The sequence below is a fragment of the Macrobrachium rosenbergii genome, chromosome 47, assembly GCF_040412425.1.
Source record: "Macrobrachium rosenbergii isolate ZJJX-2024 chromosome 47, ASM4041242v1, whole genome shotgun sequence".
Taxonomy (NCBI): domain Eukaryota; kingdom Metazoa; phylum Arthropoda; class Malacostraca; order Decapoda; family Palaemonidae; genus Macrobrachium; species Macrobrachium rosenbergii.
In genome coordinates, this window is record NC_089787.1 from 37065531 (window position 1) to 37090626 (window position 25096).

Below are 25096 nucleotides of genomic sequence, written 5' to 3' on the forward strand. Positions count from 1 at the left end.
TCTAACTCTTCAAAAAGATTAGCAATTGTTTAGAAATTAATTTCAAGGTGAACAAATTCTAAATTTTTTTTCATCAATGTTTCAACACTTCTGGTTATCAAGGCTCAGTCGACTGAAACAAGTGAAAACAAGACAAAAATTACATGAAAATTTGTAATACAATAAGAAAATAAGTTATGGTTCTTCACCTTGAAATTCACCTCCAATAGTCACATTGCAGAAACTACATAAGTGGTACCAAGCACTCCACAATAAATATAGATTAGCCAGCTATTGTGCCTTTGTTATGTCGAGTATGATAAATGGTTTTCCTGAAGATAACATCCTTTTTAAGAGTAAACTTTGGTAAAATGGATGTTTCTTTATCTACCTCACAATTTGCTCCTTATTGAGCATTAGCTTGCCTTTAGGCAATTGTTTTCTGTGGCTTTTTTCTTTGGCAAATAGGTACACCCTTCAAAAAACTTGCACTAACTGCTCAACTAGACTTTTCTGCTACCATTTAATTGGTGTGTTCTGCATAGGCATTACATCTATTGCTCTTCATGTTAGGCATACTTCAATGTTTTTGTCTTTGAATCATTTGATTGCAGAGCAAAGAAAGGCCTCTTCATCACACACATTACACTGGAAAAAAAGGTAAGATTAGAAGAGTGAAATAGGTACATAAAACATAGAATAACTATACGGTAAACATGATTAAAATGTGGAAAAACCAACCATATTAAATAAAATGGGATGAGAGACCCTTAAAAGACAAGCCATTGTTACCTTCCCTGGAAACAAAACCAATCAATTTTCAAAATCACCTTTAAATTACCAAGCATGTAACCTTTGTTAAAGTGATCTATCCCTACAAGCCTTCACCTGCAAACACTTGCCTTAGACAAGAATATATACTTGAAATACAATCTTAGATACGGTGCCTTAGACAAGAATATATACTTGAAATATACAATCTTAGATAAGTTGCCTTAGACAAGAATATATACTTGAAATACAATCTTAGATAAGTTGCCTTAGACAAGAATATATACTTGAAATACAATCTTAGATACGTTAATACTTAACAGCCCATGTAAGATCATTGAAACAGAGATCAGAGCAGATCTTCCAGGTGGCAATGGCTAATGTTAAAATCCAACGTAGTTAAGAAAACCAAATTATTCACATATCCTTCTACGACACTGACTAGAAAAATAAAGGCCTTGACACATTAGACAAGAAATGTACTGAAGATGGTTAAAAAGCTGTTTACAATGACCATATTAACGGGTTAACGGAGTGTGAGACAGCTGGCTGATTAACACACCAGAACAGAATAAACATATCAAGATTTGAGTGAATGATGTTTGAAGGCCAAAGTGAAATAAAAAGTAAGATGTAAAATTGTTCCACCACAACTTGCTAATCATGAACATTTCAAATGTTAAACACCACGTTATCTCTAAATACAGACCTGCATGAGAGGTGGTTTGTGCAGAGCAATCACATCACATCTCTTTTACAAGAGGTATTTGCTGAGTCAGAATGGTTAACACCTTCAAAATATTTAAAGAGGTTTGGACTAGATAATATATTTGTTTGAATTAAATGGTTTTAATTTATGTAGTATCTCCTAATGTAAGGACAAAGACGTCAATCCCTGCCATGAGGAATCATAAAAATAAAATTCTTTGTGGAAATACAGGTCATATAGATGGTAGCATTCAAGGTTGAATGCCTAGCCTTCAATCCCCTTACTAGGGACATATAGGATCTATGAGATCATTGTCAGCAGATGCCCTGCTCAAGAGATGGCAAGGTTAAATGAAGTTCCCTCTTGAAGACCCAGCAGAGAACTCCATGTTCTCAAATAGAGTTCAAATGTCTTGAAAAGAAGAAAGCACCCACGAAAATTATGGTTGAAATTTATCACTTGATACTTACTAGCAAGGTGATGGAATATGTGGGTAAAAAAGTTGAAGCAAGTGGAAACCTCCCCTTTCAAACAAACCTTTACTAATTACGAACCTACGATGACTTCGACATAAAGCCCAACTGCACTGGTGTATAAAATGAGGACTATTGTAGAAAACCCTGAAGAAGCCACAAAAAAACCCAACCTTGTTTAATTAGGCTGCTCCCTGTTAAATAAAGCTGCTGCTTCTCTATTCCAACACTGAATGAGGGTTTCAGGCTGCAAACAACGAAATGTCAATGCACAATGGTCTGACAAAAGCAAACATACTAGAACAAGTGCTTAAGAAACTACACCTACATGTATACCTTTAAAGCATGAATAACAATTCAAGTTGAAGTGTGCCTCCCATGAGATGTTTCCTTATTTGCAGGCTGTTTAACTTCAGCAGCAGTAATTTTGAAATCAGGAATTGGTATATCCTGCCAAGCCAGGCTAAAATGCCATTTGCTAATTAAAAAAGAGAGGTACAAAGCTATTGTTTTAACAATGCCTTGATGCTGGTCTAACTAGAGAGACTAAGGATAGAATTAGTGTACTAGACAACTGTAGTTAGCTTTGATTCTTGCTGCCACTAACCTGCCATATATTTTCACTTGTCTACCTGAACTGCAGACCTAAAGATGCCAGCAAACTGACAAAGTCACCTTTGTAAACTGAATTTTAATAAACCATCAGGTGGTGGTTACCTTGACACAGCTGAAAAGAAACATTTACAGTAGCACTAGGTCACTGATAAGGTGGAGACTTCAATTCCACTCAACCAAGAATGCTGCTGCGTTCCTTTTCATATACACAAACAATACTCAAAAAGACTGAGGCAATTCAATTGCCAAAATCATGAACTACTTTGGAAAAGAAACTATATTATGAGAAGCGGTAAAAATGAATTCGGTCTAGAATTATTACTTCCATTATTCTAAATGAGTATTGCCTATGAGGACACTGGATTGCAAACTACCACAGAATAGAATGTTTGTACAAAATATGAACAAAGAAAGAACAAAAATAAAGATACACTGACATAACATTTCCACAATAAACTCAAAACATGAAATTAGACAAACTTAGGCAGTGACAAAGGTGCTTGAATGTGGCATTACAATATCTTTTGAACTTGTGAGAATTAGTTTATATAAATATTGCCAGGAAGACAATTCCACAGTAAAAGGAATCAAACTTATGACACTGGATGATTGTGATAAGCAGCACCTCAAAATCATGTAGATGCTAATGGTCTGTTAAGTAAGGAGTGTACATTAAAGTACTGAAAACCAAGCAAGACTGAACCATCGCTGAAGAACATGACTAAATATGGAAAAGCTTCTTGGATTATATGATTCTGTGACATAAGTCCACAGCAAAATGGGGTCCCACTAAAGAGAACAGGAGATGCTAACGTGAAAAAAAACAATAAAAGAGTAAAGAACAATAAATATTTAAACCACACACTGCTAAGGAATAGGCTGGCAAAGGAAAAAAGGACCATAGCTCCTTTTAAATAGCATTAGGTACTAACTACACCTAGTAGACTGTTCCAGCCATACACCAGATACTCCATCCCCTAACTCTGAGCAATTTCCAGTGCAAGACTGACAAATCTGTGGGTGAAGAAAATCTTAATACTTTTCCCCAATTTCATTTACCTAAATTCCCGATATGCATCAATGGTCAGGCCTGATTTTGCTGCAACCACTTCCTGATCTTTGGACCCCAACAAAATACGGTCAGTTTGAAATTCCTGTTTCAAAACTGCTCTCAAGCTCTAGTCAAGGCTTATGAGCTTTTCCTCAGTGTCAACATTTGTCAAGTTTACAAATGTCAGAAAACATTACGTACAAATGATGCATTACACATCCCTGAAAACATGAAGCCTCTGTGATGTGCAGTGCCAAATGATGCGGTTCTGGCTATTTAACTAATCAAGAGACAAGTATAGTGACAATAAGTGAGGATACATCCTATAATTGTTTTTAAGTTACCTGATTTCCCTCCCTAGAGATCATCCTTGGATGACTTGCACACTACTCCTCACTGCAGTAGCTACTTGATGCATCACTCGAGCAATTCATTATTTATCCTGTAAACAGAGCAGTCAAAGTATAATCCAGGTACAGTATAAAGGAAAGCTTAAACATGCTCTAATGGGGTCTGTCATGATGATTAAATCTTGCAAGTCTAGGCCAGTTATGAAGTCCAGTATCTGACCAATCACCAAACCAACAGTATGTACTTTCACTTTTAGAACTGTTTACTCTTCCTATACAACTAGGTTTGGACCCAAACCAAGGAAATTTCAATCACGGACTAGGTTCTTGGGATCTATCCCTAAGTATAAGCCACTGAAATTAAGTTCATATGATTCTTGTCTTAGGGGTTGACCAGAAAAAAAATGTCACTAATTAGAAGCATGAATCTAAACATCTGTTAATCACTGTACCATCTTAGCAACATTATATCATCTTCATAAAACCTGATCAATTTCCAGATGCTGATGTAAAGAATTTTTCTTCACAAAGCAATAAATTTAGTAGTTACATAGTATTTGAGGTCCCAAACCAGTCAAGATTTCTAACAGGTTTTACAAAAGATGATACAAGGGAGATCTAACGTAATCATCATTATTCATGTACCTTATCAGTCACCCAGGTGCAATTACAGAAGAGAGAATACAAACATAACTAAAGGACAAGAACTACCCAAGACATTCTTAGCTGCCTGTTCATGGTTAACCATCAGGATCATGTTCAGGTCTAGATTTCAGTCTGTATGCATGAACTCATCTGAGTACCAGTTCTCAGGTAATGACAAGCTCAAATTCAAACTGTTTTCACCTGAATAGACTACCTTCTGGTCACAAGAGAAAGTAGGGAAACTTTTGTAATAGAGAAATACAAAACAAAACTGTTCTATCTACAGAACTGGCTCAGCTAGTAGACAAGTGTGTGATATGACAAATTTTTGAAGTAATTTGTATTTTTCCTAACATTCAAACCTGAGGTCTTTACATATGGGAATAACCTTCATTGAGCTGGAGGTCTGGCTGTTAAACTTTTGCAAGGTTGGTTATGGTAACAGTTACCGATGGTAGGGGCAGAAGTACTGCCCACCCAGTCGGTATACATTCAGTTCTAACCAGTTTAGCTTTTGGGCCAGGTAAGAGAATGATGGGTGGTAAGAGGTAGGTGCTTGATGTAAAGACCTCAGGTTTGTATGTTAGGAAAAATACAAGTTACTTTCAAAAATTTGTCATCTGTTCTTACACGAATACAAACCCTCAGTCTTTACATATGGAAGACTTACTTTTGGAGGAAGGATTCCAAGTAAATCTCTGAACTGATTGGTAGTTCAGCTCACCTAGGTACTTTCTTCCTGGCCATGAAAGAGCAAAGGAAGGAGACCAAACCTCTAATCTATTGAACAAGAGAGATGTTCAATCGTCAGACTTATGGGCATTCAAATTAAAGGAATGTAATATCCTTGATTCTAAAAGGTTTGGATGAACCCTCAGTGTCGTAGACTATGAAGCTAAGAATAACCAACTGGTTTGCTCATAGTCAGTCCCTCTCTCCCTTTGCTAGGGTAATGAAGGATATGCATCTACAAATCCAAACAGTTAGATTATAGATGGGATACTAAGTCATCTAGATCACCTACATGCACGCCAGTCCAGCACAACATCTTGTTCACTGTTCTCTGTCCACTGGAAGAGGAAGGAAGACAGAAGGGAGGAGGCCAGTCCCATACACACCTTCTCCTAGCAGCTGCACACCTTAGGCAAGATTCAACCTGTCCCTCAAGAGCTAGGTGAACTAAATGACTTGTTGAGCATCCACCAAAGGATCAAAGGAAAAGGAGTCCAAGGACCTATGGACAACATCTAAATGTAAAAGGAGATGAATGTGATCTGCACGATTACATTCCATCCTAGTACTCGACCGACAGGTTCTTCCTAAATGCAACGGACAGACTGATGTCCATGGCCTCGAAAGATCTGGTCCGTAACATACTGATGTCCACAAGAAGTTGCGGTTACGCTCATTTGATCATCTCACTAGTCAGAGAAATGACGTTTTCGACCCCCGTTTCTCTGCCAACTCGAAGGTAACAAACAAGTTGTTAGCATTAAGTTGAAAGTCTAGCCTCTACGGAGGCAACACAGACGTCATCCTGTCAACTGACACCGCCACCACAGGACCAAGGAAGTAGAATGATCCATCTCACTGAACACTTCTGAAATGTAGAATGACGAAAGGCATAACCTTCCAGATGTAAATGGGTACCAAAGATGTCTTACTTTATTCAAAGGTGCGAGAAGACAGAACAGAACAGCGCCAACTTCAATAAATCGAGAAAGAAGGACCATGATCAAGCTTCTTTGGAGGTTGAACGAATCCAGAATTCAACAAGCCAAGATCAACTGTCCTTATCTCCTGACTTCAGCGAATGAATGTTATAATGACTTCCATTATGGGATGTATGGTTGGCCACTGCACTGAATACTCTTCTGTCTGCTCATGTACTTGCACTGCAATAGAGCAGATGAAAGGACACTAGGACCTTTTGTTGACCACGGCACTACTGTGGTGTCGTTGCTATCACACCGAGGAGTGTCTATCTTGGATCCTGAGACTCTTGGTCTAAAAAGAACTGTGCTTAAGTCCCAAGAAAGGAAGTGTAGGAGACTGCCACCCTGGTCCATGTTCCACAGAATGAAAAGTCTCTGGAGGAAGATAGTGTAACCATGGCACTACCATGGTGTCATTGCTATCAAAGGAGTGCCTATTTGGACACACACTCTTGAAACTGTATTATGATCGACATAATACTCTCCTCAGGTTGTGGATCAACTGGTAATTACAGAAGAAGCAGCTACTGCTTACATCTCCCACTCCTCACAAGAGGAGTGTAACTACATCAAGTCAAAAGAAATGGAGCTTCCAGACACCACTTCTTGAACAAACACAAGTTGTCAGAACTTAGTTTGGAGGTATTGTTGATCTCCTGGTGAATCAAGCAAAACATCAGGAAGATGCAAGCAAAAAAATTGAATCATATATGCGAAACCAAACTTGTCTGTCATGTATCCATCATCCTGGAGTGTGTCTGGTTGACCGCTGTGCTGAGTGTACTATCCATGCACCTGCACTGTCAAAATAAGACAAAATAAACTGTACCCTAGATCACAAGGTTATGAAAACAGAATAATGTAGTTTTCAAGAATTCACTTCTTTCTACCAGGTGCTGGCAGAAGAATGAAACTGAGATAATGCAAGAGCAAAACAATTTCAGTAAATAAAAATAACCATACCCTGAATAAAATATCTAAGCAGGGTCTACAAGACTCACTTGAGCTTGTAGAGAATTATGCAATGCCCCAAATAAATGCAAGATAAATGTCAGCATATACACAAGATACAAAAAACTAATATAACATCCAGAGGAAAAGCCTTACAGATTAAAAACAGAGTAAAAACATCTGGTTAGGGAAACGCTTTTAACCAGTGCCCCTACAACTGAAGACTACTTAGACCAGGGAAAAGCAGAGGAGATATTGGTGAAAAGCAGGCAGCTCTCTCATCTGTATAAGCATGAGAAAATTAACAAGGAAAACAATGAGGAAAAACCTAAAAACAGTAAAATGTATAAGTGAGTGTCTGAAACAGTCTAACAAGCATGTATATTGAAACAGTCTAACAAGCTTGTAAAGAAAAAATAATCAGGTGAATTAATATTAAATACAAAGCTGCTTTCAAGAAATAGAATAGAATAGGACATAGAATTTATGACAAAGGCGAAGTGCTGCAACCTGTGAGGTCATTCAACACTGAAACAGAAAATGTCAGTAGAAAGACTTTAAAGGTGTAACAGGAGGAAAATCTCAAATTGCACTGAGTCAATTGTTAGGAGAGGGTGAGAAGAAGAAGAAGAAAAAAAAAAAAGATATGAACAGAAGTAAGGTAACAGGAATGAATGTGATTGCAGCTAGGGGCCGAAGGGACGCTGTAGAGAACCTCAAGTAATGTCTACAGTGCATAGCGTGTGGTGAACTGAAGGCACTTACCTCCTATGGGAACTTAAAACAAAAAGAGAGAGGGAAACTGTTTTATAAATAAATACCTTTTTTAGAGTTAATCTAATGACCAGCTAACAAAGCAAAAGGTAATTACACAAAGTCAAACATGGATGCTGCTCAACACATGCAAAAGTAAACATCACAAAAGAACCAATTGTGGACATTTATGGTCATTTTAGTCATTTTGTCATTTTTATCATTCATGTTAACTACAGCCAATGACAAGAGACCAGCTTAATTGTATGCTGAGACCAGAAAGAGATTGTGGACAAGACAGTGAAGCCAATGACAAGTGAGTTAGAAAGTACTTGCAAGACAGTGAAGAAAGTGAAAGTACTTAGTGATTCAATAACCTTCATAAGAAAAGAGGAAACAAGAGTGAGCTATTAGGAGAATAATGAACAAATACTTGAAATGAAAACAGCTATTAGGAGAATAATGAACAAACACTTGAAATGAAAACAATGTGATAAATTAATAGGATGGCACAAAAAACTATAAAAATTATTTATCTTGTAACTTAGGCAGATGATTTCAGATGGGATACAAAGAGTGAAAAATGGCAGTTTTAAGAATAGGGAGAGATATAAAAAAACGAAAATGTAGAATGCAAAATTATGCTGACCTGAAGGTTGGCTGGGAAAACCAGTCTGGCCATGCCGAGACAAGTCGAGTCAACATGATTGGTCAGTTCGTGTCACGTGACTACATGGCACCATATTGCATCTGTGCGTGCTTTGTCTCCCTTACTCATAGCAGGGCTTAGATTCACTGCACACAGCCAGAGCTGTGGCTCCTTCGTCATTTAAGAATGGTTTGCTGTGTAGCAGTAGGATGTTCTGTACAACATGGGATGGGTAAAATTTTGCACAGATTTCCCAGAAACCCAGATAGAAGAAAACAGTTGGAAATAAAAGTTAGATGGGAGAATTGGAAACCTCACGATAACTCTTACATATGATTGGTAAGACCAAGAGATTTCTTTCCATTTTTATCCTTTCCATTCAACACCTATTATTACTGTATTATTATTATTATTATTATTATTATTAAACACAAAATGGAAAGAATTATAGTTTGTTACTATTCATCTTCAGGACCATTTTGAAGAGGATCAGTACGAACCTGGAAGAGCTGATGACCTAAAGCAACTCAAATCAGATGCTGTTCCTACTAAGTTTGTTTTTACAAATTCTAATCTTAAGCCACAAAACCCCCTCCCCCCCTGAAAAAGAAATGTAAGTTGTACAGAACCTATAAATCCCCGTGCAAAACGGGTACTTGCTGAACACTCTTATGTGAAAAATATAGTTACTGATGATCAAAATGAACATGTTCCATCTGAAGAAGGTAAGACCAAGTCAAAATCAATTTATGAACTACTTTCGTTTCTTTGGGTGTTATACATAGTTTGCAAAATCTAATTTTGAATTAGGTCTTATTGCTTGAGAAATCCTTTTATCATTTTCGACAGAATGCTCTTAGACCCATGTATATAAATGTGTTTGTGTGTGTATATATATAGTGAGAGAAAGAGATACAACATAACCCAAAGAATAAGCTTTTTGATATTTCAGATGAACACTTAGTACAGCTGACAAACACTCAAACACAAAGTTTAACATTTCCTGCTTGCCATGATATTAAGAATAAACTTCTTAAATCCTTCTTTACTTTAAGATTACACATTTATGCAAAAAAGCAAGAAAATATATGTAAGACTCAGTTGTGAGGAACTAAGGAAGTAAGAGTATGATGATGAGAACTGCAGTTCGGAAATATAAGTAAATATTTTAGTAATATTTGTGAACATAGCAAGATACAGATTTCATTTCAGAATGTATGCCATCATATATCACTATGAAAAATGTATTAAAATTTAAAATATCATAATTGTTTTAATGAACTTCCAATGAGTTATAGAAAACTTGAGTTATCAGGTGGCAGCACAGGGTGTGGGAAACAGAGAATGGGCGAGCATAGGTGCATGATGGCGCCTTGCAATTCATTGGCCAAACTCTTAATATATGGCTCTGGTGAAAAGAGGTCACAGTTTTCATGATATAAACCTTAAGAAAACCTGAATAAAAGCAGAGATTTGTAGCTGGGTAGACTACTAATTGACAATGAAGGCATGAAAATATATATCAATGAACGCTTACAAGATCTCAAATGAACCATATGTTGCAAATAATGTCAGTGATTACAGAATCAAAATACAACATGAGAGAAAGGTATAAAACACATGTGAACTTACATGGCATATGCTACAAAAGTACTAAGAAGCCCCATGAACCTTAAAGCAAATACAGTACCAGTGAATAATAATGAGCTCAACAGCAATTACAATTAGTGTTGGTGGTGGGCAAAGTGAACACAAAAACCAACTATGGAGATGAAAAAAGAGAAATGGTATGAAAATGAAGGACGTTGTCCACGCATAAGAGGTACTGGAAACTGAACTGTGAAGTCAAAAGAACATTGTGAAAGCTGTATAAAAACCAGCAAACCAAAGAAGATTAGGATTAGGGCATACAGTACGGGATTCAGTTGGTTATGACATACTGTATGATGGAAATAGAAAAAAAATTATTAATTTTAAGTAAGGCAAATACTAAAGAAATAATTCAAAATATAAGAGAAAGAATCTTCAAGGAGTACACAAATTACGAGACCAGTACTGTACTAAATATGCAGACTTAAAATCCAACTGCAATTGGAAAAAAGAATGACCTGATAAATGGATAGAGAATAATTAATCAATCAAGAAGAGTATAAATAAATGCTTATTAAAAGGTGGAAATACAGCAGACCAAGACAGAGATATTATTACAAAGGACAGATAAATAACAATTGGTACTAAATTCCTTCACTTCCTCACTCACACATGTTCTTGGCAGTATCCACTCCCAGCTAAACTTTCTTTTACAATAATATAAGACACCCACACCTGGCTGTCTCTGATAGTAGGAACTGTGCATTACTGACAAAACATAGCAACAGGAATCTCTCATCATGAGAGGCATTTTTAATGACATACAATAAAGCAAGTATCAAACCTATTTTCTGCTGACAGGTAACCACAGCATTACGCAGACCAGCACCTTCCAGGAAAGTATGAAAAAAACATATGTAAAATACATGTCAAGTAGAAATAGATGAGGAAAACTGAAAATCTAATATGTAAATGCATGAAAATACACTTAAAGAGAAAGGCAAACACAAAAATATAAAACTCGGCTCTATTTGAGGGAGTCCCTCCCAGCAGAGAAACACCATTGAAATCCTGTCACTGCATTTAGCTTTCAGTGGTTGAATTCCCACTACAGAAAGCAAAATATTATATTAAGGATTCCTTGAGATGGTTTAGCATGATGAAGACAGCGAGTCTGAATAATATTCCATTATTAAGCATTCTCCTCTTAGTTTTCACCACCTATTCAGGTACCTTGCCTGTCTGCCCAAGGAAGGCAAAACATAACCAAAATTGTAATGACTTCTATAGCTACAAATTTTAAGAAGCACTTTCATGGAGTTAATATTAGAGGTGCCTAAAAGACTTACCAGTACTTAAAAAAAAAACAAATATAAATTTATCTAATCTATCCCTGAACTGGCTGAATGTTATTCTTCAAAGCATCAGATTGTATCTGTTCTATAAACATGCTATTTCATATAATGCCAACATTAACTGGAATGCAGAGAGCATAGTTTAGCGTAAGTAGCAGATCTGTCACCTTTAACATCTACAAAACAATCTTTACCTCACAAATTCATTCAAACCTAATTATTGTCAAGGCAATCCAAACCCACTGTTTTGAACATAACAAAAGATTACTACTGTACAGTAATTCAAAACTGTCATATTGGAGTTCCTTTAGACTAAGCACTTAGACTCTTGCAAATAAACCTTTCATCATAAAATCTACTATTAAATATGCACTTTCTATCATGAAGAGATAACTTTATGATCCAGACCAGCATCCCTTTTGGAGAAGTTGCAGTTCTGTAACTTTTTGCTCTCCTTTCTTTCTGGCTATTTGGCCTACAGTATTTCCAACATTTTTTTTTTTCACCATTAATTCAACCTTCTGAATCATGTCTGACTGGTTCACATGTTATTTTACATCCAACATTAGAATCACTTATGATGCATGGACAGGTAATAGAAATGTTTGGTTCTGACTAATATTTGGGCCATTTATGTTTTTTTTTTTTTAATACCATACATACTACAATGAACTACAACTATTCAGCTTCAAAATGATACCAAAACCAGCATGCTACCTTGAAATTCAACATTAAAGACAGCAATCAAAGAAAAGTACTGCAAAGTGCATTTGAAAACTTCCTTGATGCTGAAAATGACATTTATATGATAAAATAAAGTTTTATATATACTTACCAAGTAATTACATAGCTATTAGTTTCAAACTATCACGGCAGTTTAAATTCAAAATTTGCGCTAGCATCTGTTGTTTAGTTTAATGTATAGGTGACTAGTCCCACCCACTAATGGGCATACCAGGAACGACTTAGCAGACAGCCTCATTGTGTTTGTGCCTTTATGTCCATGCGAGGGGAGGAGGGAGGGCTCTGATTTTGTAATCACTTGGTAAGTATATATAAAAATTTATTTTCTTATAAAAATGTCATTTTTATATAAGTAACTTAACAAATAATTACATAGCTGAATCTCACATTGACAGGAGGTGGGATACATGGACATATTCTACTCCAAAACATTAAGATATGTAATGAATTTGAAACAGAAAAGTTGCTAGCATTGAAAAACAATGCCTGTTGTTCCTGATCAGTCAAGAGAGCTACTGCAGGAGAATACTGCCTCTGCTTGGTACTTATCTTAACCTGTATTGGTATGGCTGTGGAGCGCCTCTACTTAAGTGGGAGCTTTGCAGCAAAGGAGTACTCTGAACACTGCTAAAGCATTAGTGGAAGTTTTGCAGTGAAGGAGTACGCCAAACACTGCCAAAGCATTAGCGGAAGTTTTGCAGCGAAGAAGTTATCCGAAGGCTGGCAAAATTCCAAAAAGTGCCCTTGTCCTGGGCGCAGAACCACAATAAAACAACCAGACAACACTGTCACCTACACTGAAATAAAACCACAACCCAACCACTGAGAGTGGTGGGTGCCCCAGGTACATTGTACCCCCTGGCTCTTGCAAAGTTGACACCTCCCCAAGGGGAAGAGATAGGAGAAAATCCTTTGCTTCCTTCCACAAAACCATGCCAGTCACTAATAATCATCACAAAGTACTGCAAAATATTAACACTATTTTAGCTTCATTAAAAGTCGTGAGAAGTGAAGAACGATTACACATCCAGGTCAATTGCAGAACGAAAGTAAGGGACATCTTGTGCCTGACAGCTAATGAGGTAGAAGTTCACTAAAACATAGTCAAAATGCTTTCCTGAATCTGAGGGTGGTCTCATACATATGGTCCATTAGGATGAAGGACAATGCATACTCAGATAGAGAGCGAAAGAGTCCATACCACAACACTATAGATTAAGGATGGCCCTCGGCTCTACTGATCCTGCTCTAGTAATACTGTACTTAAAACATTCCAACTGGATAGAGAGCTCTCTATTCTTCCACACATCCAAGAATGAGCGGAGAGTTGAAGCCAGATGATCTGGAGTTGGCGCCAGGCACTGGTTCCTCTGAGCTGGTGCCAAACTGTAGTTGATGCCAGCCGAGCTGGATGCCAGGTGAGCTAGACGTTTGGGAGCTGGTGGAGCTCTCCTAGGCACTCGGAGCAAGAGCTGGCGCCAGGCTGTAGTTGGCAACAGGTGAGCTGGAAGTCAGCTGAGGTAACAGCTCAGGAGCTGGTAAGCGTTCCTGGGGAGCAGGCTGTAATTGGCGCCAAACGAGCTGGATGCCAGGTGAGCTAGTCACTCGGAGCTGGTGGGTGCTCCTAGGTGGTTGGAGCATGAGCTGTTGCCAGGCTGTAGCTGGCACCAGGTGAGGAAAGAGCTCAGGAGCTGGTGGACGCTCCTGGGTGCCCTGAACCCTGTTCCTGGCTGTCAAGAGCGTCTTCTCTTCCATAAGTTCTTGGGGAGAAAGAACGGGTCCAGGTCTTGAAAGGGTCCTCATTCATGGCTAAACTTCCAAGGATAAACGAGCAAACAGCATTACTAAGTCTGTAGTTCAAGACTTGTTAATGATGGAATATGAGAGATTCTAGATCTCAGAAGAGGCAATCTGCACTTTGGGGTACAGACGTCTCAGAAGAAGGAACAAGGAGTCTGAGATGCCATCTACAGAAATCATTCACAGTCTGACACAGGTCTAAAAGACTGACATCTGCATCTAGTTATAGCCTCTGTAGTATGTCTTGAAAAAACCTTACATTCTGACAAGCTTCTGAGCAGTGTGAAGTCCGTCCAATAAGAGTGAGCCACCCTTGGTGGTATCTCTTCTAAGTAAGGTTGATGGTTTGAGGAAGGAATCCTGGAGAGTCCACCAATCACCCTGGCAGGTTCGGGAGTCAGGGGTCAGAATGGGGTTGAGGGGGTCATCATAACATTGTGATGAGCCTGAAAAATGTTCAGCACTTCCTTGAAGGTGGCAAACAGGTCCAAAGTCAGTCTGCCCCATAGAATCCACAGAACCCGACAGACCAGAGGATTTAGGGTCGGCTGAAAGGTAAGAACAGGCTTCTGACAGTTCAGATCATCTCCCAGAACTTAGACAGAAAAAAAACTGCGTGACTAGAAAATGCGACTGACTGTCCACAAAAACAGCTCTCTTGCTGTTTGATGGAGAGAGCATGAGCGAGAGAGCCTTCTTGCTAATGTAATATGGTTAGGACTGTGGTCTTGTCTAAATGAATTACCACAGTCTAGAGTGAAAAAAGGGTTGCAAAGCACTGAAGTTTTAGCTTTAGCTCTCTGACAAAGATGTGCAGGTTCTGTTCTTCCGGGGACAAGATCTGGAAAACTCCAGGTTCCTCAAGCAGGGTCCCCAACCTAGATGAAGGTGCTGAGCAGAAAACTAAGTCTAATCTCAGAGAAGTAACTTCCCTCCTGAAAGACTAAGTTCGGAGAGCCACCACTGCATGTCCGACTTAAATCCAGGCCTATAGGAAAAAATGACGGTATTCGTCTGTATCTCCCCATCCCAGTTGGTCATGTGTTCAACACCTTCGAGCTTTCCTTCGAAGGAAACAAGGATGTCAGCTGTCCTGGGATACATGGACATATTCAGGAAACTGATTTTCATGGTTAGAAAATGAAGACAACTTTAAGAGCGAGAACTCGAGAGAAGACTTATCTGTAGGCTAGAGGTCGAAGCCTAGATCCCCGAACTGGAAGAATGACCGACTAGACTGTCTAGTTTGTCTCCATCCAAAACTTCGTTCTCTAACCAAAGAGAGAAAGAGAGCTGTGGGCCATGCAGACTCGTAGCAGATTCTGCGGGCTGCAAGCAACGGAGTGAACTTGCATTTCATTGTGCATACTCACAGACAACTGAGCTGACTAGTTGCTGACTCTGCTGATTCTTGACAGCTGTGTGGACAAGAGGACATCAGTGAGGGATTGACTCTTATTGGACTTGCTTGAAAATACAAAAGAGACATAAAAAAACTTGGTCACAGGGTAACAGAGCTATGTCCAAAACCAGGTGTAAAGAATTTTCTGCAGCCCCATGCAATACTATAAACAGAAAAATAGTCCCTGAGTGGAAGCTAGGCTTTCAGTGGTGGGACCCTAGTTCTGGCTACTAGTGCTGAGCATTCTGGCACAGATGTCAGAAATTGGCGCCAGGAGCTCAGAAGTTGATTCCAGGCCAGTTCCCAGAACTGGTGCTGCTAGAAAGTGCTGGACCAAGAGGGATCAAGGCACTTTCTCTTCTTGATTGGAGCCCAAGCAAGGTCTTCCTTGAAAGATGGACCAAAGAAGAGACAGATGAAAACCAAAGCAAAACTGCAGAAAGCTGTGAGATGAGGATAGACTCCTTACTGCTTGACAGAAATGGAGAGTGGCAAGTGTCATGTGTCGTGTATCTTCAGCAGCCGTGAAGAACCAAAATACATTATGGTGTTTACTGACTGTGTCATAAATTTTGGAACAGGATGAAAACTAAAGGAAGAAAGCAAAACCCTCTTATGAAGTCTGTCTAACATGTAAACATCTTGGTGGATGACAGAGTCCCCAGCAGACTAATCAACTAATGTTCCGAGTAAGAAAGAAGGGGCTAGAAATTAGAAGACAGTCTGAAAGTACTGTAGCTTGATTCTCTTGCAGACAGAAAAGCTGAAAAATTCCAAGATTTGAGACTGACACCCAAAAAGTTGACTCTTGCGACAGAGACTGTATTGAGGAAGAGGAAGTGTAGGCTGATTGTGACTGTGTGGTTCTCACAGAAGTAAAGCAGTACTACAGTAGAGCTCTCTATCTGAGCTTCCAAAGAAAAGGGGAAATCTCTAAAAACCATCTCGATTATCCTTGGCCATACAGGACAGGACTAAGAGGAAAATCGAGACAAAGCTTCTCAGTGAACACTTGGGAGTCCTCTAACTACTTGGCCAGTACTCCTGTGTCAATCAAGAAAAACCTTTACTTCAAAATCTTGATAAAAGCTAGGACAAGGACTAAATCTGTAAAGACAAGAGACACTTGTCTTGTTCCCTTTTCAATGAAAGTCAAACTCCCAAATCCCTGAGAGACTTCTCGAGGATGAGGAAAACACCAAGGTGGGGGCTTTCCTCAACAAGCTCAAAATCGGGGCACAAAAATCCTTGTTTGCAAAAGACAGGACTGAAACAATTGTCTCTTAAAGGGAAGTACTGTCGGCTCGCTTTGTAGCTTTTAGGTGAAGATGGGACAGACTGGAGAGAGAGACAAAACACTTGTGAGCAGGTTGTATGGTTTGACACTGAAGAAGTGGCTCCTGGTGCCTGGATTGTGGTGCTGGATGCCTCACAGCTGGCGCCAAATGGACAGGTGGTCGTGCGGACACAGGTGGATGCTAGGACACTTCGAGTGCTGGGACACTGGGTGCTCGGACACTAGGCACTTAGACACTACTGAGAGATCAGAATCACTAGAAAAAATCGTCATCAGCACTCTGGTCCACACTACTGGGCGCTCGGATACTTCAGCAGCTGAAATGAGCCTTTTCAGTGGCTGAGAATCACTTGAAAAAGCGTCATTGGCGCCTCTAGTCCACACTATTGGGCACTTGGACACTTCAGCAGCTGAGACAAGCCTTTTCAGCGGCCAAGAATCACTATACAAAACCCCATCAGCCCCTCTAGTCTACACTGCTGGATGCTTGGGCACTTCATCAGCTGAAACGGACCTTTTCAGTGGCAGGGAATCTCTAGAAAAAATGCTAACGGCGCCTCTAGTCCGCACTGGAAAGCACATTCCTATGGACGTCTTTCCAGTGGCTGTCTGCCGAGACCTGGGATCGGCAACAGGCTTGACTGAGGGGGCAACTACCCGAGGGCAAACCATCTTGGACTCCCTTGGACCACCAGTATATCCTATCCCAGGTTTAGGGGAGTATGGCAGGGGCTTTAGGTATAAGAGATCCAACAGGCTGAATAGCCACCTCCTCCACTACACATCCATCAAGATGCCTTTTCAGCGTCTGTCTGCCGATATCTGGGAATGTACTACAGGTTCAACTATGGGGACGACTCCCCATGGCCCGTGGACAAACCCCAACGACCTCCCTTGGACTTTCAGTATGCCTCCTCCCTGGTTTAAGGGAGTCTGACAGGGACCTCTGTCTAGGAGTGTCAGAGGGACAAGCAGCTGCCTCCTCCAGTGCACAACACTTCACTATTACAAGACCGACAAAGTCGCGGGAAGGAAACGGAGGCAGGTAGATAAAATATAAGGGCTAGTAGTAGGGGAGAAAGACTGGATGCAGGGAGAACTGGCGCCAGCTAGTAGCTCTGTAGATCGGTAGAAACACAATAAGGCTGTCTGCTAAGTCATTCCTGGTATTCCTGTTGGTGGGCGGGACTAGTCACCTACACTAAACAACTGTAGTGCTAGCGTGAATCTTGTATTTAAACTGCTGCGATAGTTTGAAACTAATAGCTATGTAATTACTTGGTAAGTTACTTATATATATATAAAAAATATCTGCAAACATCGAATGAATGAACAGATAAAGAATGAATCATCTTGGCTGGCTTTGTAAAAATCTGCAGTTGGTTTCCTGCATTTTTTTTTTTCACCACTAATACTGTACAACCTTTTGGGTCATGTCTGGCTGGTTCACATGCCATTTTAAATCCAACATCAGAATTGCTTAAGATGAATGGACAGTTATAGAAATGTTTGGTTTGACTAACATTTTGGCCATTTATGTTTTTTTAATAACACTACAGCAAACTACTGTATAACTATTCAGCTTCAAAATATCAAAACCAACATTCTATCTTGAAATTCAACCTTACAGACAGCAATCAAAGAAAAGTGCCACAGAGTGCAATGGAAAACTTCCTTGACACCGACAAATATCATTTGCAAATGTCGACCGAGTTAAAAGACAAAGAATGAATAACTTTGGCTGGCTTTGTAAAATTTTGCAATAGATTTTTGACACACTGTTTTCATCAGATCATACTTTTAAGTTACTGTAGTTATCTGTAATTAAATATAAAAGCAATAAGGAATTACAACAACTGCCAATGGCCTACCTGACTGCTAAAACAATCTGTATAGTCTGTGGTACAAATGAAACCCTATCTTATCCTGTAGCTCTTAAAACTACTGAAACTACCTAATACTGTAATAATCTTCCAACACTAGATCTCTAAACAACTGTTAGGGTTACCTCAGTACATTTAAGCATTTCTAAGAACATGACTAATCTTGTTCAGGAAATGTCCTCTAATATCTTAAAGGCAATATTCACAAACACAAAACAATAACTTATCAGTCATGCTGGCTGTAAGCAGTTTAACACATTAACCAAGTCTAAGTTCTCAATTCCCAATGGGCTGCTCAAAAGGACTTAAATCTGAAAAGAGGACTGAAAGTTGAAACAATTAAGATAGTGAGAAGAAAATTGCTAGGTTAAGTGCTGAAGAAGGCAGTTAGGTGGCTGAAAAAAACATTTTAAATACAAAATTGTTGTTTTGTCATACCAACAAAAATCAAAGAATGTCTTTATAACTATATGAAAGGAAGTATGAAATAAAAAAAAAGTTTAACAAATCCTGGATCTTGAAAAGGCATTTAACATACTAAGGCAAAGCTATTCGATAAGCCTTAAGGCAGAAGTTAATGGAAGAATCTATTAAACTAGGGATATTACTATACCATAACACAGATGTAAAACAAATGAAGTGGCAGGTAAATCAGAAGCATTTGACATGAAAACCTGATGTCCATTAAGCTATAAAGTAGAACCAGAAGAGGAGGGTGTAGAAATGTTCAATTGATGGAAGAGTGGATGTATCAAAAAGGAATAAAACCATAGGAAGCAAAGAAAATGTAATCAAGAAAGTAGGCATGCCAGGAGTCACAAGAGAAGCTAAGGATTGGAATATACGAGCAGAGTAGAGGAATTTTGATGTCACCAGGTTTCAGCGACCAATACCCAGCATGAGGGATACTCCCATGAAGAGAGGATACTGAGGGATACTCCTATGCTCATGTGCTTTTAGATCATGATAGATCATGATAGCTAGCAAAATATTTCGTGCATGATCCCAATGCCAAATTGTCATGATACCTGTACCAACTACACGCCAACTGCCTCACCTCTTTTTTGTCCAAAGAGTCCACAAGTCCACAATAAGCCTCTTGCTATTGGTTCATTTGAGTAAAAATGCTTCCATATCTACAACCAGAAATACAAGGTCCATTTCTACATGTCAAGTGTTTGTGCTAGTTTGTGGTCTCTATAGAGCTGAAGATAACTATAAAAATTCATCCTCCAGTAAGGAATGATCCAGTTCTTTGTTAAGTGTTTGTGCTAGTTTGTGGTCTCTGTAGAGCTGAAGATGACAACTATAAACATTCATCCTCCTGTAAGGAATGAAAGAAAATAAATGGATCAAGACATACCTTATGAGACACTGAAGTCCCATAACGAAAACTGCGAAGATACAAGACTAGCCTGGTAAGTGCTGGTCATTAAGGCCAGAGACAGCATTACCTCAGTAACAAAAATGGTTAAAAACAAAAGGAGAGTAAAAAAAAAAAGTATAAAATGTAGCTTAGAAACATGTAAATTTTTAATTATAAAAATTAAATCGAGTACAGTATTAGTAAAATTATAATTTTCGGTGGAGTCAGAAAAGAGCATTAGATTGTAAAGGTAAAATTGTGATTTGTGTTCACTTGGAGTTGTTTCCTTCAGAACTAGCTCATGATATTGAGTATTTACTTTGTTCCTAAGCCTTCCAAATATGCTGCATATGAAAAGCATACAAAAATCTATAGCAAATTTACTGTTGCTGAGACATTTACTGAAGAGTATTGTTACTCACTCGGATTTTCTGACTTCCTTGCTTGTTTTGACAATTATGCAAGTGGGGCTCCAACTCAGCCTTCTTTTTTTTTTTTTTTTGTCCCAATGCACTGTGGGTAAGGTATTTTGGAATTCTGGCCTTGCTTGTAAAAAAAAAAAAAACTCACTAGACTCAGTTCTTAAACATAGCCCCTTTGGTGCAAACATGTAACTATTTCTCTACATTATGGTGGCATAAAATCTTAACGGACTGTTGAATGGAGTTGATTTGCCCCCTTCTAAATAATGAAATCTTTAAATAACAAAGATTTACATACAGTAATGCCTACATAATTCCTCAGAGGCAATGCTCATAGCTTATGGTGTACAGCAATTCCATATTAAGTAATTAATGGCTGATCATAACTTGTAATTTGTAATTACCATTCTATTTAAAATATTAAAGAGAGAGAGAGAGAGAGAGAGAGAGAGAGAGAGAGAGAGAGAGAGAGAGAGAGAGAGAGAGAGAGAGAGAGAGAGAGAGAGAGAGAGAGAGAGAGAGAGAGCACAATGCATGCATGGTGTTCCATAACCCAATAAATAAATGTTTATGGTTTCCTTAATATTTGCAGAGTTTTGTATGTTTTACAAATACTGATGCATAAGTAGATGGAACTACTGCAACTAGCTATGTTTTAGCTATGCTATACTTTACAGTATATCGCACTGTACACATTTTATGATGCTATTAACTTTGCAAGTGTAACACTAAAACTGAATTAGGTCACTTGATATTTTATGTTGAATGATAATTACAGAACAACAGTTAGTGGCTACAAATTACTTTATATGGAAGTGCTATACTATAAGCTGTGCAAGTTGACCCTAAGATATCATATAGCCTATAGGAAAATCTTTACTTATCAAGCGCACAGACACCCCAACTGCCTGTTAAGTTGAGGTGCCACTGTACAGGGATGCTTTTAACATTACCAAAATATATCCACAAATTCTTATCCTTTTTTTGGGAGGATAAACTTCACTGAACATTTTCAAAGTAATACCAGGCACAAGGTTAATAAAGGCCTTGTTACATCTGTACAGGTGGGGGGTTACAGGGGAGCATAAATCCCCCCAGCCCAGGTAAGGATTTTATGTCCTAGGTTTGACAAGGCTAGGTCACACCCCGTTATTGATCTTAATTTCGTGCCCTAGGTTAGGTTAGGTGGGATCCGTGAAGTTCCAGACCACTTAAGGACATAATACCTTGGATATGCTGGGTTAGTATACATTCCTGTGCTTCTCTCATTTTGAGTTTTGCCCATCCAAAATGCCAGGTTTTTTCACTGTGGCCCCCTAATTGTGGAATATAAGAGTGCTCCAACATATCTAAAACTACTAATTTGCTACGAAAACTAACATCAAAAACATTAAAAAAAAACACACTAAATTATAAGGAAAAAATTGTTTTCAACACCAGAATACTGAGTATATTTTACTTTAAAACATAAGCCTATTGCATTGTGGACTTGATGTGTGCTTTGAACCTTTGGGGGCCCCTAGGTGGAGGGAAACACAAAACTAGTGGAAGACACTGGCCTTAATCCCACTGATAGTTCTCATGCATATTATGATAAGTTACAGGAATATTTTCAAACCAATATCATTCACTATGGTAAGGACCTCATATCTTTGGTTATGTTATTTGCTAATGGAAAAAAAATGTTACAGGCTTTCAAAGCACACATTAAGAGATGGGAAATCGATCATTTGAAGTCCATAACACAATAATGATTTAAAGTAAAATTTTACTAACAAGAAAATGATTTTCCCTAGTAGGCGTGCCGTGCGCGGTAGTTGTCTTCAGGTCTACAATACTTGTGTGTATATTATAAAATTGTCCTAAGCATATGTTACATTCATGATTTGAGTTCACCAGGTACCTACAGGGTTAGAATTTTCTACAAATACCCTGTCAATTCATATGAAACTTCCCGTGTAGCAAAAACTAGTATCAATGCATAACGGCTACTCTATAGCCTGCATGAATAACAAACATAAACCTACCTCGGGGTTTGGAGCTTGACAACTGGGAACAAAACAAATGTAAGCTAGCTGGAATCACATTACAATCGATTCCAAATCATCTTTCCAATTCATAACAGTTTTGCAGTAGGCTACAGTATTATTATCAGTATATTTACCGACGTCTGTTGCGCTCATTTTCAAAATTTTACATAAAATACGGATAAATCTGAAGATTTACGTTCCACAAATGGCAAGGATCACTGAGCTAATGGCATGTCTTTCGGAAGTTCCGGTTAGACGGTGAGGAAAAGCGCATCCTGATTGGTCAGCGAATGGAGACGTCGCAGCCGTGGTCCTAAACATAGACTATAGGATTCGTTGGCACATGGGTCGGACCAAGGTGGAAGAAGAACAGCCCGTAGATGAATGTACAGAATCTTCGAGGTTGTTATTGGCTGGTCCGAGCCGCAGTGTAGTTTCTACACACAGACAAGACAAAACAAAGATCATGTTTTTGACATTGTGCTTTTCGACAGACAAACACATAGCGATTATGAGACATAATAAACATACAGTGATAACAAATATATCAATGGAAAGGCCAGGAAATGCCTTATATGAACATTTGTATGAGATTCAAGATAGATTAATGAATAAAATGCGGTAGTGTAGTGTGTGTGTGTGAAATGGCGAGGCGTTTGGCATCTTCACTGACAGAGACATACATGCAGTTTGATAGAGAAGATTTGGTGGAACATTAAGAGTCCTACATGGTCGGAATGTCTGCATGGCTATGCAAGCAATGGTGATCGTAAATGAATTGAGACAACGATAGAAATGTTGTATGGATGAAGTTGCGTTCCCTTGAGCGATCGCCGCAATGATGGCTGACTCACCATACGCAATGCCCTGGGACCACACATTCGTCCCTTACAATACTCCATCACCCCACCAGGCAAGGCACCAAGAACAGAAATCGTCTTGCTGACAATGTCGAATGGGGGCGAAGGGCTTGGGCTTTGGGCGGGCAGCAGGGTCTAGGACGGCGCCGGTCAGCAGAAACTCTAGGAGGAAGGCAGCAGGTTGAAGGATGACGTTGGCTGATCCTTTGGTAGCCAGCTCGAGGAGGAAGGTAGCAGGCTGAAGGATGACGTCGGCTGGTCCTTCGGTGGTCGACTCGTCCAGTAGGAGTTCGGGGGAGGCGTCAGGCTGTTTGAGGGAGGCGGTCAGGGACTGGTGCGAGCCGCAATGTAGTTTCTACACACAGACAAAACAGATTATGTTTTGGACATCTGTGCTTGTCGACAGACAGACAGATGGCTATTGTGAGAGACATAATAAACGTACAACGATGAGAACATATATCAATGGAAAGGCCAGGAAATTCCACATATGGGTCCATTTGAATGAGATTCGAGACAGATTAATGAATACAATGCAGTAGCATAATGTGTGAAATGGCGAGACGTTTGGCGTCTTCTCAAACAGAAACATACATGCAGTTTGATACAGAAGATTCGGTGGAACATTTTGAGTAGGATACATGGTCGGAATGCTTGCATGGCAATGCAAGTAGTGGTGATCGTAAATGAATTGAGACAACAATGGCAGAAATGTTGTACGGAAGAAGTTGCGTTTCTTTTAGCGATCGCCGCTGACGCACGAGAGGGAGAGATAGCGGGATGCTTTGTTGGATCTTTTGTCCGGTGGCTGACTCACCACATGCGATGCCCTGGGACCACCACACAGTGGGCCCTTACATAGTATATAAGAAATATAATTAATGATTGGTTTCGATATACCTTGGTTTTTTTCCAGCAAAAATAACATGACTGACTACACTGGCTCCCAGAGTTGTTAAACGCCAACTTGACCAGCTACACAGTATATATCAGTAAATAGTTCAAATGAACAATAAATAATAAACTATGCAAAGAGGTCTTCTGGATACAGACATATCTATAGTTTTTCCAGAAAACCCTAAAAATTATTTTTGTCATAAAATATTAAGAAAATTTTTTGTTCTTTGTGGATTAATAAACGTAAGCTGACAAATGAGTGATACCCATTATCTATTTGAGATTTCTGAAGCTGTAGCGCCCCTACCATCAACCCCCCCCCCCCAACAAAATAATAGCAGACTGTAAATTGCTTTTTTATTGAACAAATTAAGCATTAATTTCTTACATAAGTTTAGTTATACTGACCGTAGAAGTGTTGAAGCTTTGTTAATTTATAGTTTCACTCAAAATCATGTTAACTTTTTCTCTGAGCTTTTATTTAATCTTTTGTTTTTTAAGATACAGGTCCTTCCCGATTGCCAGTCAGTCAAAATGAAGATATGAGAGGGAGAGATGCCATTAAAGCAATTGCTTTTGTGTGTGTGTGTATATATATATATAATATATATATATATATATATATATATAGATAGATAGATACACACACACACACATATATATATATATATATATAAAGATAAAATCCACGAAGGAAACGGAAACACTGGAGTGCTTCGAGGCCTTTTGAACCTTACGTCCTTTACTTAGCATGTAGGTTATTTGGGGCCTCTGGCCCCTCATCGTGAG

General features: G+C 38.9%; 1 long non-coding RNA gene across 1 annotated transcript; it reads right to left on the bottom strand.

The window, feature by feature from the left end:
• Positions 1–19: 19 nt before the first annotated feature.
• LOC136830764 (uncharacterized) lies at positions 20–22943 on the bottom strand. Its single transcript, XR_010850741.1, has 4 exons — positions 22548–22943; positions 19790–20056; positions 3943–4040; positions 20–627 (listed from the first exon to the last, which is right to left on the bottom strand). It is a non-coding gene; the product is annotated as an uncharacterized lncRNA (long non-coding RNA).
• Positions 22944–25096: the final 2153 nt, after the last annotated feature.